The 12,885-nt window shown below is 36.0% G+C and overlaps 1 pseudogene; it reads left to right on the top strand.

Moving 5' to 3' along the window:
* Positions 1-5,121: 5,121 nt before the first annotated feature.
* LOC122100182 lies at positions 5,122-5,218 on the top strand (annotated as a pseudogene).
* Positions 5,219-12,885: the final 7,667 nt, after the last annotated feature.

Genomic DNA, 12,885 nt, shown 5'->3' with positions numbered 1-12,885 from the left:
AAATTTAAAATTACCTGGGAGAATAGGCTTTCATGCAAAGAAATCCACGGAGACTTAGTAGAGAGGAAGCAATGTGGGTGAAGATGGCTCTTTTTCACACTAAACAAACAAACCTCAGAAACGTTGCTGTAAATCCTGTTGGTTCCCTTGGAATTATCCTTACCCAGGAAATATATTCTCACTGTGTGAAACAAGGTTGTATTGGAATTCAAATTCAAGTTCTTAAAAAAAATAAGACATCAAAATTTGTGAATTTACCTTTAATTACCAAACAGTAAATCTCTGAAAAAGATAATTTGAGTCAAAATACTTAGGGAGAAAGTTTTCTCCAAAATGAAAGAAGGTGTTGGGTTTACACATTTCTGTTTGTAACACTTTCCACAATGTCTTTGCATGTGAAGCAGTGAAACAGAAAAAAATCTGATTGTATAATTCAAACCAATGATTTCACATTTCTAAGTGGCTCACAAAAAATAATATCCTTAATAACATGAGGTAGTGAAGACTTCTCTTATTACATAAGCCAAAATGTTTTGGGTTCAGAAAAGAATTGAGCAAATGGAAAAGGTAAGAAAACATAGTTCTTAGAAGCCCTAGCTAAGCGTATTGGCTTCAGCAGTGAAGGGAGTCCAAACTTTTTTATATAAATTGTGTTAATATTTTTTGGAGGGTCCGGTCATGGGGCCTGAACTCTGGGCCTGGGCGCTGTCCCTAAGCTCTTCTGGTCAAAGTTAGCACTCTACCACTTGAGCCACAGCACCACTTTCGGCTGTTTTCTTTTTGCTTATGTGGTGCTTAGGAATCGAACCCAGGGCCTCAGGAATTCAAGGCAAGCGCTCTACCAAAGAGCCAACTTCCCAGCCCTAAATTGTGTTAATATTTTTACTAACTAAAGTGATTTTACAGAGCCTATTTAGCTCACTACAATGCCGAACAGATTGAATGGAGACATGAAAATAAATTCCACATCCAAATGAGGCAACTTAAAGAGTTTTCAAAGAGAAATCATGAAGATGTAACAGTGATGGATCCCGTATAGTCCTTCAGCTTCACTAGACTTGAAGCCAAGATGTTGTGATTAATTGGAAATCAGGCAAGAGCTAAGAGGAGGACATAGAAGCAAGACATAGAATCATTGTCCTTTTGTAACAGGCACTGTCTTTCTAGGTATAGGTGATTTAACTCTACTTTCCTCCATACATCTTGGTGAACAAATGCAAGACCAAGAGAAAAATAATATATTGAAATAATTTTGCATAGAATAACTTCATTGTTCCTTATATGGTATCTAAGGAGAGTCTTAAGATAGAAGATAAAAGTGCAGTATTTTTCAGTTTCTTTTAACCATCTTCTTAGCAAAATATATCTTTTAGGTTAGAATTGATTGAACCAAAAAGTGATGGAGTATTTATTTTTGTGGGCACTTTAGACACAAGAAGACTTTCAAGGTAAAAGAAAAAAGAAAAATTACAGCCAAATATTTGTGATCACAGCTTCTTGGACTGTTTTCTGGAGACAAAGTTTTACATTAGATTTCTTCTCATTGACATAGATGTTGTTTCATGGCAACCAAATGCAAGAGGGAAGTTTAATAGACTCGCCTGGCCAATTGAACAGCATGAAAGAAGAAAATGGCAAATAATATTTAATGAATTACTTTGACCAATTACTTTGCCAGAAGAAAGAAGGAAAAAATATAATTCAAAATCAATTGACTTAAAAGTATGAAAAAATAATAGTGAAGAGAGATTAGAGAAAACATAGAGGATTGTTTTCTCTCCAATGGAGTAATGGGTTCTTGATCTTGTTTCTTCCGTTGTATCTTCACAAGCTATCAAGTGTGTCTCACGACTGGATTATCCAGTTCAGACAGAGATCTCGTAGAAGAAAGATACTATTTGCAGCAGATGTAGATGATTTATAACCTTAGACAATCTATTTAAATCTGTTCAAAATTCTCTCCTATCCCAAACTTCTCTCTTTGGACAGCTTTGTTTACTTTTCCCAAGACTACCCTTCATTAACTGCTTAAAATTTTGGGAGGAAATATTCATACTCTCTAGAAATTTCTGGTTGGTTGTCATTTCTGTGTGTTTTTGTTTTTTGTTGTGTTTTTAAACTGAATTTCAAAAGGTTGTGCAAGTGTGTTACAATTAAATATATCCATCTAATTGTCCAATGCTCTTGGATCAGAGTCACTCCTTCCATCATTCTCAACCAAACGCTTCTCCAAGATTTATTTCAGATTTACCACTTCTTTTATCATATGTGTACATTGAGTATTCTAGCTGTACTTGCCCCTTGTTCATTTTTCATTCATTCTATGTCTTTACTATAATTCCTTTCTGTTTTCAATTTCCTGATAATCATCCTGTTAAACTGTCTATTAATACTTTGAAAGGTTTATATACATTTCATGGCGTTTCCATTCTGCATATGCTTGAACTAATGTCAGCTTATATTTCCATAATTCATTTATCTGCAGTAACAATTTGCAATACTGGAGACGTGAAGCACCTAAACATGATTTTATTCTCATTCATTTGGAAGATTAATCTTTAGTCAAAAAGAAAGTTAAAAAATGGCATAGAATGTATTCCTAGCTACTAATTTTTATTAATGGCTTTGTACAGCGGTGTGATTGTTTTATTTTACATGGTATAATATTTTCTACTACCTATAAGTTTTGGAAAAACAAGAAAACTAAAATTTATTCCTATAGAGGAATGTGATAGAAAGAGAAGACAGATTTTATGTTTGTCATATCTCTGATGAGTACCCATATTGAAGACTTAAAGTCATTTTTCTTTCTATGTTAGACAGATAGGGAAAACAAAATATTACATATGATAAGACAACTATTTATGACGTTTTAAAATGTACCTTATTAAATGATGACATTTACTTTATTAGCTAACGTTTCTGTTTGAAATTTGGCAGGCTGATCTATTTAACACATTTCTGGAAGGCCCCTACTGAAAAACACAAATTGTGGTTGGTACTATTTCTACACTTTAATGAATGGTTGAACGTGTTTGGCATTAGTGCTTGGTAAATAATTCAACGCTATTGTAACTTGCTCCCTACACTTGAAAAACTTGTAATGTCACTAAATATCATCTAGTTGTCAAATGTTATTTTGGCGAATCTGATTTTAAAAAGTTAATTTGTAAAGGAATAACTTTCAGGAGATTAAATGTAGATTATCATTGGTTTGAGAGTGACATTTTTATACCACTGATCCATGTTGTACTGAAGTCCCAGTGTTTTGAAGCCCTAAGGATCTTCTCAATGTTTTTCTGAATTATATTTGAACTCTAAGTAAATTTTTCTGGGCCTTGGTAGACCAATTATGGATCTATCCTTCCAGGTACTATTTTTTGTCCCACTTATGCTGGACTAAAATCTTTCATTAATCATAGGGGAGGGGTATTAAAAATAATCTTGTGACACCTTTTGAACTTGTTCACTCATATGGGCTGGTCATCTGTAAGTTGAATGTTTGAATTATAGTACATACTCTCAAATTTTGTGATCTCATCTTTCATTTTAAGTTGCCTTGCATTTCACAATTGCTTACTGCTAAATCCGGTATCTCAAGAAACTGGGGCCCTGAAATATAGGAAATGAGAAATTGAAATGGGTCTTCGATTACTTTGGTGCATGTTGCATGGGTCTTTGTGAGAAGTCTTGCCCGTGTTATCTGATAATGCAGGTAAGTGGTACCTGGGATCCTAGGACTCATTGGGTCATGCAGAAGAGTAATATTTGTTAGACATCTTATCAGCAAAATTTGGGAATAATCAGTAGGAATGCTTCAGAAATATGGAGAAAAACATTTTGGGACCAGTGAATTAAAACAATAAACAGAGAAGCAGAGTAAAATCCCTTATAGATTAGAGGAAAACAACATTTTTTTTTAACCATGTGAATTCAGAAGACCAAGAACAGTTAGAATGTATCACAAGTTTATACCAAAGACACTGCGTTAATACGTTTATATTCTAATATACATTTTAAACCTAATTATTTATATTCTAATTCTACTTATTGGAATAAATAAATATTAATTTATTTGTGAAATTATCAACTAATTCTAATCAGTTTCACTGTGTGAAATATAAAATCAGCACATATAAATATAAAATATATAACTATATATAATATAAGAAAAAGACACATGTTTTGCATTGTTCTGTTGTGGTTACAGTATCAAAGGCAACTCTGTTTAAAGTATTATTCCATTATCTCTACCTCAGTGTTTGATAGAATTGGAACTAAAGCTTTACCATTTGTAGATTTACAGCCTGGAGGCAAGAGAAAACACTCTGATTAAAACATTAGCAATTTAAGGCCCAATAACGAGGAGAAACATCTGGACTTCTCCTGCAAGTATGTAAATATTTGGTGATAGAAATGCAATAGTGTAACTTCCTGCCTGGTAGGATGGTAGACAGGCCATGACATTAAATAATCATGAATATGATCAATTTTTTCACCTTCTTGGCTTTAGTTACTTTTGAAATGTTAGATATAATAAACAATTATATTTTGATAAAATACCTTCTAGTCTGAACAGTTCTGACTGAACTGTTCATCTCTCTATGATCCCTTGTAACTAAGATTAGTTTTGTTCAAGTAAAACAATCTATGCTGTCAGGGTAAGATATTCTGATTGGTCTGTTCCTACATGGAAGAAGAGTAAAGGGTCTGGTAGACATTTGTCCCAGTAAGACCTCATTTTGGAAAATGTCAGCTGCATACGGTTAGAAGTAGCTCTTAACCAAGGCTTACTTTGAATCCATTAGCTCCACAAAACTAATTCAGTTGGATCAATAAGTACTTGAAAAAGCCATCACCTTTGAACCTAGCTATAAATTATTGAAAGTATGATCAAATTCCAAATGAAAAAGACTTAAAATTGTCATTGACAAAAAAAGTTTTCAAATGTGAGCATTCGGCTGAACAATATATTTTTTTCCACTATTCCCAGAATTTTAGGGAAATAAGATCAGTAGCATTGTCAGAAACAATATAGTTTCCTTGTTACAAGTAGGCAACCAATGATATAAGTCTGTATAAAGATTGCATCATTAACTACTTAAATTTATAAGATACTACATGTTTCAGCAGCACGTATTCCCAAATTACAATACAGAGATTAACATGGCAATTGCACAAGGATGATATGAAAATTTGTGAAGTATTCCGTACTTTTCATTCTTCAGATGCAAGAAATGAAAAACAGTTATTAAAAAGTTGATTACAAAATAACAAGTGTAACAACACACGTAATTAATATAATTAAATTTAGTTTGGCATCAGTGTATTAAATCTTCACATCATAAAGGCGTTTACAAACCATAAACTTTACAAAACTTTTGAAATTAGACAACATTGTCATTTTATCCCAAAGAAAAATAATATTAGGACCTAGGTAAAAAAGGAATCTAAAACTTTCTATATGGAATACAATCTGAAAGGAAACATTAATGAACCTATATATTATAAAATAATATAGAATTCAAATTATATCTAGGAGAGAATAAAATAAATTATGAACATTACACAAACATAGAATATTTTAAAATATTTTTTTTCAGACAAGCACCAGAAATACTTTAGTTTCTGTACTACTCATTTAAACAGATAAGTTAAAATTATTTCTGATTAAAATTTCACACACTCTGCAGAAATCATTATACATGTATACAAAAACTCTTGAATACATTTGACATCCAATGCAGGCAATTCACTTGTAAGAATTCCAGGGAATTCATGAATTTTTACAGTAAGTATTGGTGTTGCCGGACGCTGGTGGCTCAAACTATAAAAAGAATTTTGAAGTTTTACCAGGTGTAATAGACTCAGACAGTCCTACCACTATAAAGGTCATGATAAGGTCTCTAAACGAGACTATTCAAGTTCATAAAGGGCAGAGGATTGCCAAATACTTTTACTCTCATATCTAAACTTGCCTAATCCCACACTGACTCAAAACAGAAAAGGAGGGTTTGGAACCACAGATACTGTAGCCTGGGTTCAGGAAATTACAGATAAAAGGCCTTACAAGGCCATTAAATCAATGGAAAACAAATGACAGGAGCTGACAGATCCTGTATAGCTGGAAAAGATTGGTCTATGGCCTGGCCAGTGCATTATACTTCTTCTTCCTTAATTGGATTAGGGATGGCTTCTAATGTAGCTTAGTCAGCTCAGAGACTCAAATGGGTATGTGAAGGGCAGCAAGGCCACTTCAAACCTTGTTATCCCCAGCTTGCCCTTTTCTTTATGGGGCAGAGACATCATGCAAGACATGAAAATACAAATAGGACAAATAGATTCCTCATCGAAGGAGCAAAATTTTTCATAGGGGCCACTGAGGAACAGCTTTATGCTGACAAAATAATATGGAAAAGTGATGATCCTGTATGGATTAACCAGTGGCCCTTAACTCAAGAAAAGATTCAAGCCATACAGGACTTAGTTCAAGAACAATTGAGTCAAGGAAGAATAGAAAAGACTACCAGTTCATGGAATACTCCATTTTTTTGTAATAAAAAAGAAGTCAGGAAAATGGAGATTATTACAAGATCTAAGGGCAATTAATAAGATCATGCATGACATGGGAGCCGTTCAACCAGGTCTACCCTCTCCTGTTGCAGTCCCACAGTGTAGATGCATAATAATAAACTTACAGGATTGCTTTTCTACAATAAAATTACAACCAGAAGATTCCAAGAGATTTGCTTTTAGTGTCCCTTCGGCTAATGTTAAAAAACCTTATGATAAGTACCAATGGAAAGTGCTACCTCACGGCATGAAAAACAGCCCTACCTTATGTCAGCAATATGTGAAAAGGGCTATAGAACAAATTAGAGAAAAATATCCAGGGGCATATCTTATTCATTATATGGATGATATACTTATGGCCGATGAAACTAGAGAATAGACAGAAAAAATATTACAGGATATGGTAGAATAATTAACAAAATTTGGATTGATAATAGCTCCTGATAAAGTTCAACATGAACGACCTTTAAATTATTTGGGAAAAGTGATTGGGCATGATTATATTATGTCTAAAAACTAAAAACATTAAATGATTTCCAAAAATTATTAGGGATTATTAATTGGATTCGGCCTAGTTTAAAAATAACTAAAAGACAATTAGATCCTTTGATGAAAATGTTGGATGGAGACCCTAATCCTAAATCCACCAGGAAAATAACTCCTGAAGCCCTATCCTGTATAAAATTGGTAGAAAAAGCATTGAATACAGCTAAAATACAACAAATTAATATTGCACAAACATGGTCCTTTATAATTCTGGCTACGAGCTTTTCTCCCATAGGATGTTTTTGGCAGGATGGGATACTGGAATGGATCCATTATTCCCATAACTCTGGAAAAATAGTTGCTTCATATCCCTTTTTATGTGCTAATTTGATTTTAAAGGCTAGATTAAGAGCTAGAGAATTATTTGGCCAAGAAATACCTAACATTATTATCCCTTATAATAAGAAACAATTAGATCATTTAATACAAATTGATGATGATTGGAAAATTGCTGTATTAACTTACACAAATAAAATAAGCTTTCATATGCTCCAACATCCTTTGTTACATTTTTATACTGAAACCCCTGTGATATTTCCAAAGGTTGTGGTTACAGAACCTTTGGGCGGGGCATTAACTATTTTTACAAATGGATCTTCTAGCGGAAAGTCTGTGGTTTATTGCAGTACAAAACCACCATTAATATCTTATGACCCAACTGTATCTGCACAACAGGCAGAACTTATTGCAGTTCTGCTAGCCTTTCAAAATTATTCAGAGGAGTTTAACCTTTACACAGATTCCTGCTATGTGGTTTCCTTGTTTCCTGCCATTGAAACAGCCCTAGTTACTGGTCATTCTAAGGTAAAAGAGTACTTAATAAAATTACAACAACTATTACAACAAAGAACGACAAAAGTATTTGTGGGACACATCAGGGGGCATAGTAATCTCCCTGGACCTTTGTCTCAAGGGAACAAGTTTGCAGACATTAACTAAGGAAAGTCATGTAATGTCAGCTTTAGAAGAAGCTCAGGAAAGTCATAGACTACACCATCAGAATGCTAATGCCTTAAGAATATGTTTCAAGTGTCCTGAGAACAGGCAAGACAAATTATTAGGGATGTGAGGCATGCCAATAAGTTTTTCATCCACAAAAAATGGGAGTAAATCCTAGAGGTTTAAAGCCTAGAGTTCTGTGGCAAATGGATGTTACCCATGTAACAAAATTTGGTAAACTCTCCTTTGTCCATGTTACTATAAATACTTATTCTCATGCTATGGTTGCTACAGCCTATTCTGGACAGGGTGTGAAAGATGTTATTCAACATTTGGTTAAAGCCTTTGTGGATCTAGGAATTCCTAAGGAAATAAAAACAGACAATGGACAAGCATACACCTCCAAAGCTTTTGCTAAATTTTGTGCACAATGAAAAATCGTGCATAAAACAGGGATTCCATATAATCCACAAGGCCAAGCAATCATAAAACGGGCTCATCAGACCTTAAAAAGTCAATTGACAAGAATTAGACAGGGAGGAGAGAAGCAATACTCCCCCCATTACACTGTTAACCATGCTTTACTGGTTCTTAATTATTTCAATGCTGCTGAGCAGGGAATAACTCCAATGATGAGATATTGGGGCATGGAAAAAATTACAACTTTTCCTTTACTAAAATGGAAGGATCTACTCACTGGAACCTGGCGTGGGTCAGACATCCTGTTAACACCCGGGAGAACTATGCTTATGGTTTCCCACAGGAATGGGAATCCCCGATTTGGGTCCCAAACAGACTCATCAGGCCTTTCTCAGGCCCAAAAAAGAGCCAGGAAGAAAATGAAAATACATCAGGAGAGAAAACTGGAGCAGAAGATAAAGACTCTCTCTCTATCACCACCACAGGCTAATTCAACAAAAACCGCAACACCACCTACGTGGGGAAAGATCGAGAAGCTGGTTGAAAAGGCTCGGCACATTTTGTTAATGAGTTAAATAAGGATGTTTCTCTAACATTAACAGAGCAACAAATTATTGATCCAAAATTAAAAAACAATCTAGAGGCTTTGGAAATAGTAGTCTTAAAGTTAGGGACTGAAGTCAATAATCTAAAAACCCAGCTGACAACTAGATGTCATCAGTCATTTAAATATATTTGTGTTACCCCATTACCTTATAATGAGAGTTTAGATTGGGAAGCTACCAAAGTGCATTTACAAAAAATCTGGAAGGACAATAGCTTAACTCATGATATAGGACAGCTACAGGAAGACATCTCCGTCCTTAGTCAAGCTCATTTGGAAACCGTGGGGATAAATTCTTTGGCAGAAGACTTACAGAGAGGATTAAAAAGTCTTAATCCTTTAGATTGGTGGCACAACTTGGTTACATTTGGAGTCATAATACTAATTGTTATATGTATTCTTGTTGTCTTTCCAGTCGTCTTCAAACTAGTCTTCTGCCCCATCTCCTCTATACTAGAAGAAATTTCTCTGGCACATCTAAAAAATAAAAAAGGGGCAAATGCCATGCCTACTCTGGTGGAGTCTGCTTAGCATGGAACACCTGCTTTCAGACCTGAGAATGGGGCTTCACAGAAGCCTATCACAGAAGCCTATCTCTGAGAATGGGACTTCACCGAAGTCTACCTCATAGAATGGGGCTTCAAAGAGGCCTACCTCCTGGAAAGGCTGGCAAGCCTTGGGAAAGATGTGTTTCTGTTCCTGTTTTTCTTTTCTTCCCTGTATAGGAGTGCCTATTAATCTTTTACTGTTCCTGCTGCTTGTTCTACTTACTCATGCTCAATGTTCCCTTATTCAAGGCTCTTTCTTAAAAGTGTCGATGACTCCAACATCCGAAGAGTGTCCTGAGAATATGACTAATTCACCAGAATTAATTGCTACTCTAAGCCCCTCTTATGGAGGCTATTAGACAAGTCATAAGTAAATATAAAAGTATTGGAGGTTTCATGACGTCACATCAGCAGAAGGAATTGATTGTAAGAGAAGCTGTAGGCACGGCTAGAGCAAAAAGAGTGTATGGCTACTGGAGACTTTCCTTTAATCCTAAAGCATATACAATAGACTCATATAGATATCCTGTAGATAAGAAAGATGTAGAGGGATATTTAGACCAAAAGCTAAATAAGATTCTTAAACAGTTGGTAGATGGAAGGTGGCAATGGCTTATCAGAGGAAAATGGTGGGATCCTCCATTATCTAGAGGACTCCAAAGACTACCTCAGATCCATAGCCTTTTACAGGTGTGTATGATAAGGCTGGCAACCATTGGGAAAACTACTTAGAAGAAAGAACTTCCTATTTCTCTCTTTCATTTACGGAGAGACTTGCTAGATCTAGGTCTCCTTGGTACTTAGTATCAAAGAAGGAACAAGAAAGATCTTATGATACAGTTAAGGCCTCTATGGAGAAAAGTAAACAATTATGTGAAAGGGTTACAGAAAAGACACTATGAGCTTAAATTTGACATATGGCCAGAGATACAGATGTGCAATGACCTAGCTAGCCACAAAATCCATGCCTCTGATCAATTGATAGAGCAAACAAAATTTTATTTTTTAAAAAAGATGGAAATAGAATTTATGTATTTGCTTGAAATTAGTAAATACATTTTAGTAGCCTACATAAAGAGACATAGCTTTGACCAAATTACAGACAGAAATCTAAATCCTTGGTAATTCTAGTAAATCCTTGGTAATTCCAGTAAAATCTTCCTGAAATCAGTTGAATCACACTTTTCCTGTACAATGAAGAAATAGGTTCAAGCTAGTAAAGCAGCTAGAGAAGGCAGGCAGTTTGTATCTGTGACAAAAAACTTTGTGGAAAATGGTATTGAGGATTTATCACTGGTGATCCATTTGCACTGGAAGCATGATTCTGAACTATTGCTTGCTGATTCTGAACTATTGCTTTGATCATTATATTCTCCAAGAAGAAAAAATGAGAATTGATAGTTTAGAAGTACTAATACATTTTGACCTTCTCACTAAGCACCTTCAATCATCAAAATCACATGAAGAAAATAGACAGGCCTACTTTTTCAGATGAAAAAATTGTCTTTTAAAAAACAAGGAATTTATGTAGTCATGCATAGGACTTCTAATTTACCAATGCCTCATACATTTTTGTAATGTTGGGTAACAATAAATAATGGATCTATTAGAAAGCTCTTAAAGCTCATATGTTCAATAGTGAGTTCTCTTATACTGTATCAGGGTATTTTTTTGTTTATGGTCTTAAGAAATTTACCTAACTAACTTGAATTTCTGATAAGACAGTATCATCACTGTACATCTTGCTTCTTTACTTTCAGTTTTACATTACTATCTAAGTATGTGCATTAGATAGTTGTAGAGAAAAAAGTAGAAGCCACACTAGCGGCTCATGTCATTAATCCTAGCTAATCAGAAAAATGAAATCTGAGGATTGTGGTTTGAAAGCAGACCAAGAAAAAATGTCCATTAGATTCTGATTTGAAAGTAACCAGCAAAAGGTAGAAATGGAGCTGTGGTACAAGCAATAAAATGCTAGACTTGAGAAAAGTGAAATAAAAAATAACAAATTCTGGGAAAAGCTGTGTGTACTGTAGGAAATGTCCTGCTGTGTTAGGAGCCATTCCAGATGTGTAGAGGCTCTGAGTTTTGTCTACAGTTGTTCTGAGAACAATAGTGCCATCTTCTCTGGGGTTGGAATATTCATGTGCTCAAGGACTCCTGAGGCCTTGGGTACACGTTGGTGTGTGTGTGTGTGTGTGTGTGTGTGTGTGTGTGTGTGTGTGTGTTTCCCTCATTTTTCCCTGTCCACTTTGTGAGTGCCTGTCTGCCTATTCCTAATCTCGGATGGTGCCCCTTCTCCATTGCATACTAGCCTTTAGCCCCCATCAGGATCTGTAATGAGTCTTAAATTGTCAGAGACCTGAATATTCCACTTTTCATTTGGAGCCCAAGTTTGGCTGTCCATATCTTTGTCCACCTCCAGAGGATTCTGGGTCAGCAGGGCCAGCTGGCATATGTTCTCCCCTGCCTCTGGGAGGGCAGGGTCAGTCATGCGATGTCCTGTCCTTTTCCTCAGATGGCCCTCTGGCTGTACATCCCACTCCCAGCAGTCTGACAGTGGAGTGGGGGAAGGTTGGTTGCCAGTGGCTCTGACCAACTCGAGCTTGATAGCTGACTGAAGGCTAACCCAGCAAGGATGATCCGCGTTTACATGGGAGGTGAGGCCAAGGTGGCTTGGAAGTATTGGTCGATGTCTAGGAAATGTCAACATATCTTATCACAGGTAAGTCTATCTTCCGACCCTAGCAGGGCCTCTGACAATTCCAGATGTCCAGAATACAGAAGCACAGACTTTGAGCTCCAGGGCCAGAGAACTAGGGGATGAGAGACTGATATGGCCAGTGCCTCAATGTTCTGGGGCATTATCCTTGAACTGGCTATGTCCCCCTTGTGTAAGTTCTTAACCCAGTGTTGGCCACACACCGGCCACTTGTGCTGTGGAAGTGGCAGGAGCAAAGGTGAGATCTAGGATGAGAAAAATCGGGATTTATGCCCTGAATGGGATGTAGGGTGTCTTTAAAAAAATCTTAGGGCTGGAACTCAGAGCTGGGCACTATCCCTGAGCTTCCTTTGTTCAAGGCTAACACTCTAACACTTGAACAACAGCTCACCTTTCATCTTTTTTAGTAGCTGAGTAGACAGAAGAGTCTCACATACTTTCCTCCTTGGCTGCCCTAAGAGCTCAACCACTTGAGTAGTTAGGATTTCTGGTATGAGCCACTGGCACCTGCTAAGGATGTGTGTGTGTGTGTG

Source organism: Dipodomys spectabilis, unplaced genomic scaffold (genome assembly GCF_019054845.1).
Source record: "Dipodomys spectabilis isolate Male_0828 unplaced genomic scaffold, ASM1905484v1 ptg000567l, whole genome shotgun sequence".
In the NCBI taxonomy this organism is placed as follows: Eukaryota; Metazoa; Chordata; class Mammalia; order Rodentia; family Heteromyidae; genus Dipodomys; species Dipodomys spectabilis.
The sequence above is the reverse complement of the archived record's forward strand: the minus strand, read 5'-3'. Positions and strand labels throughout refer to the sequence as shown.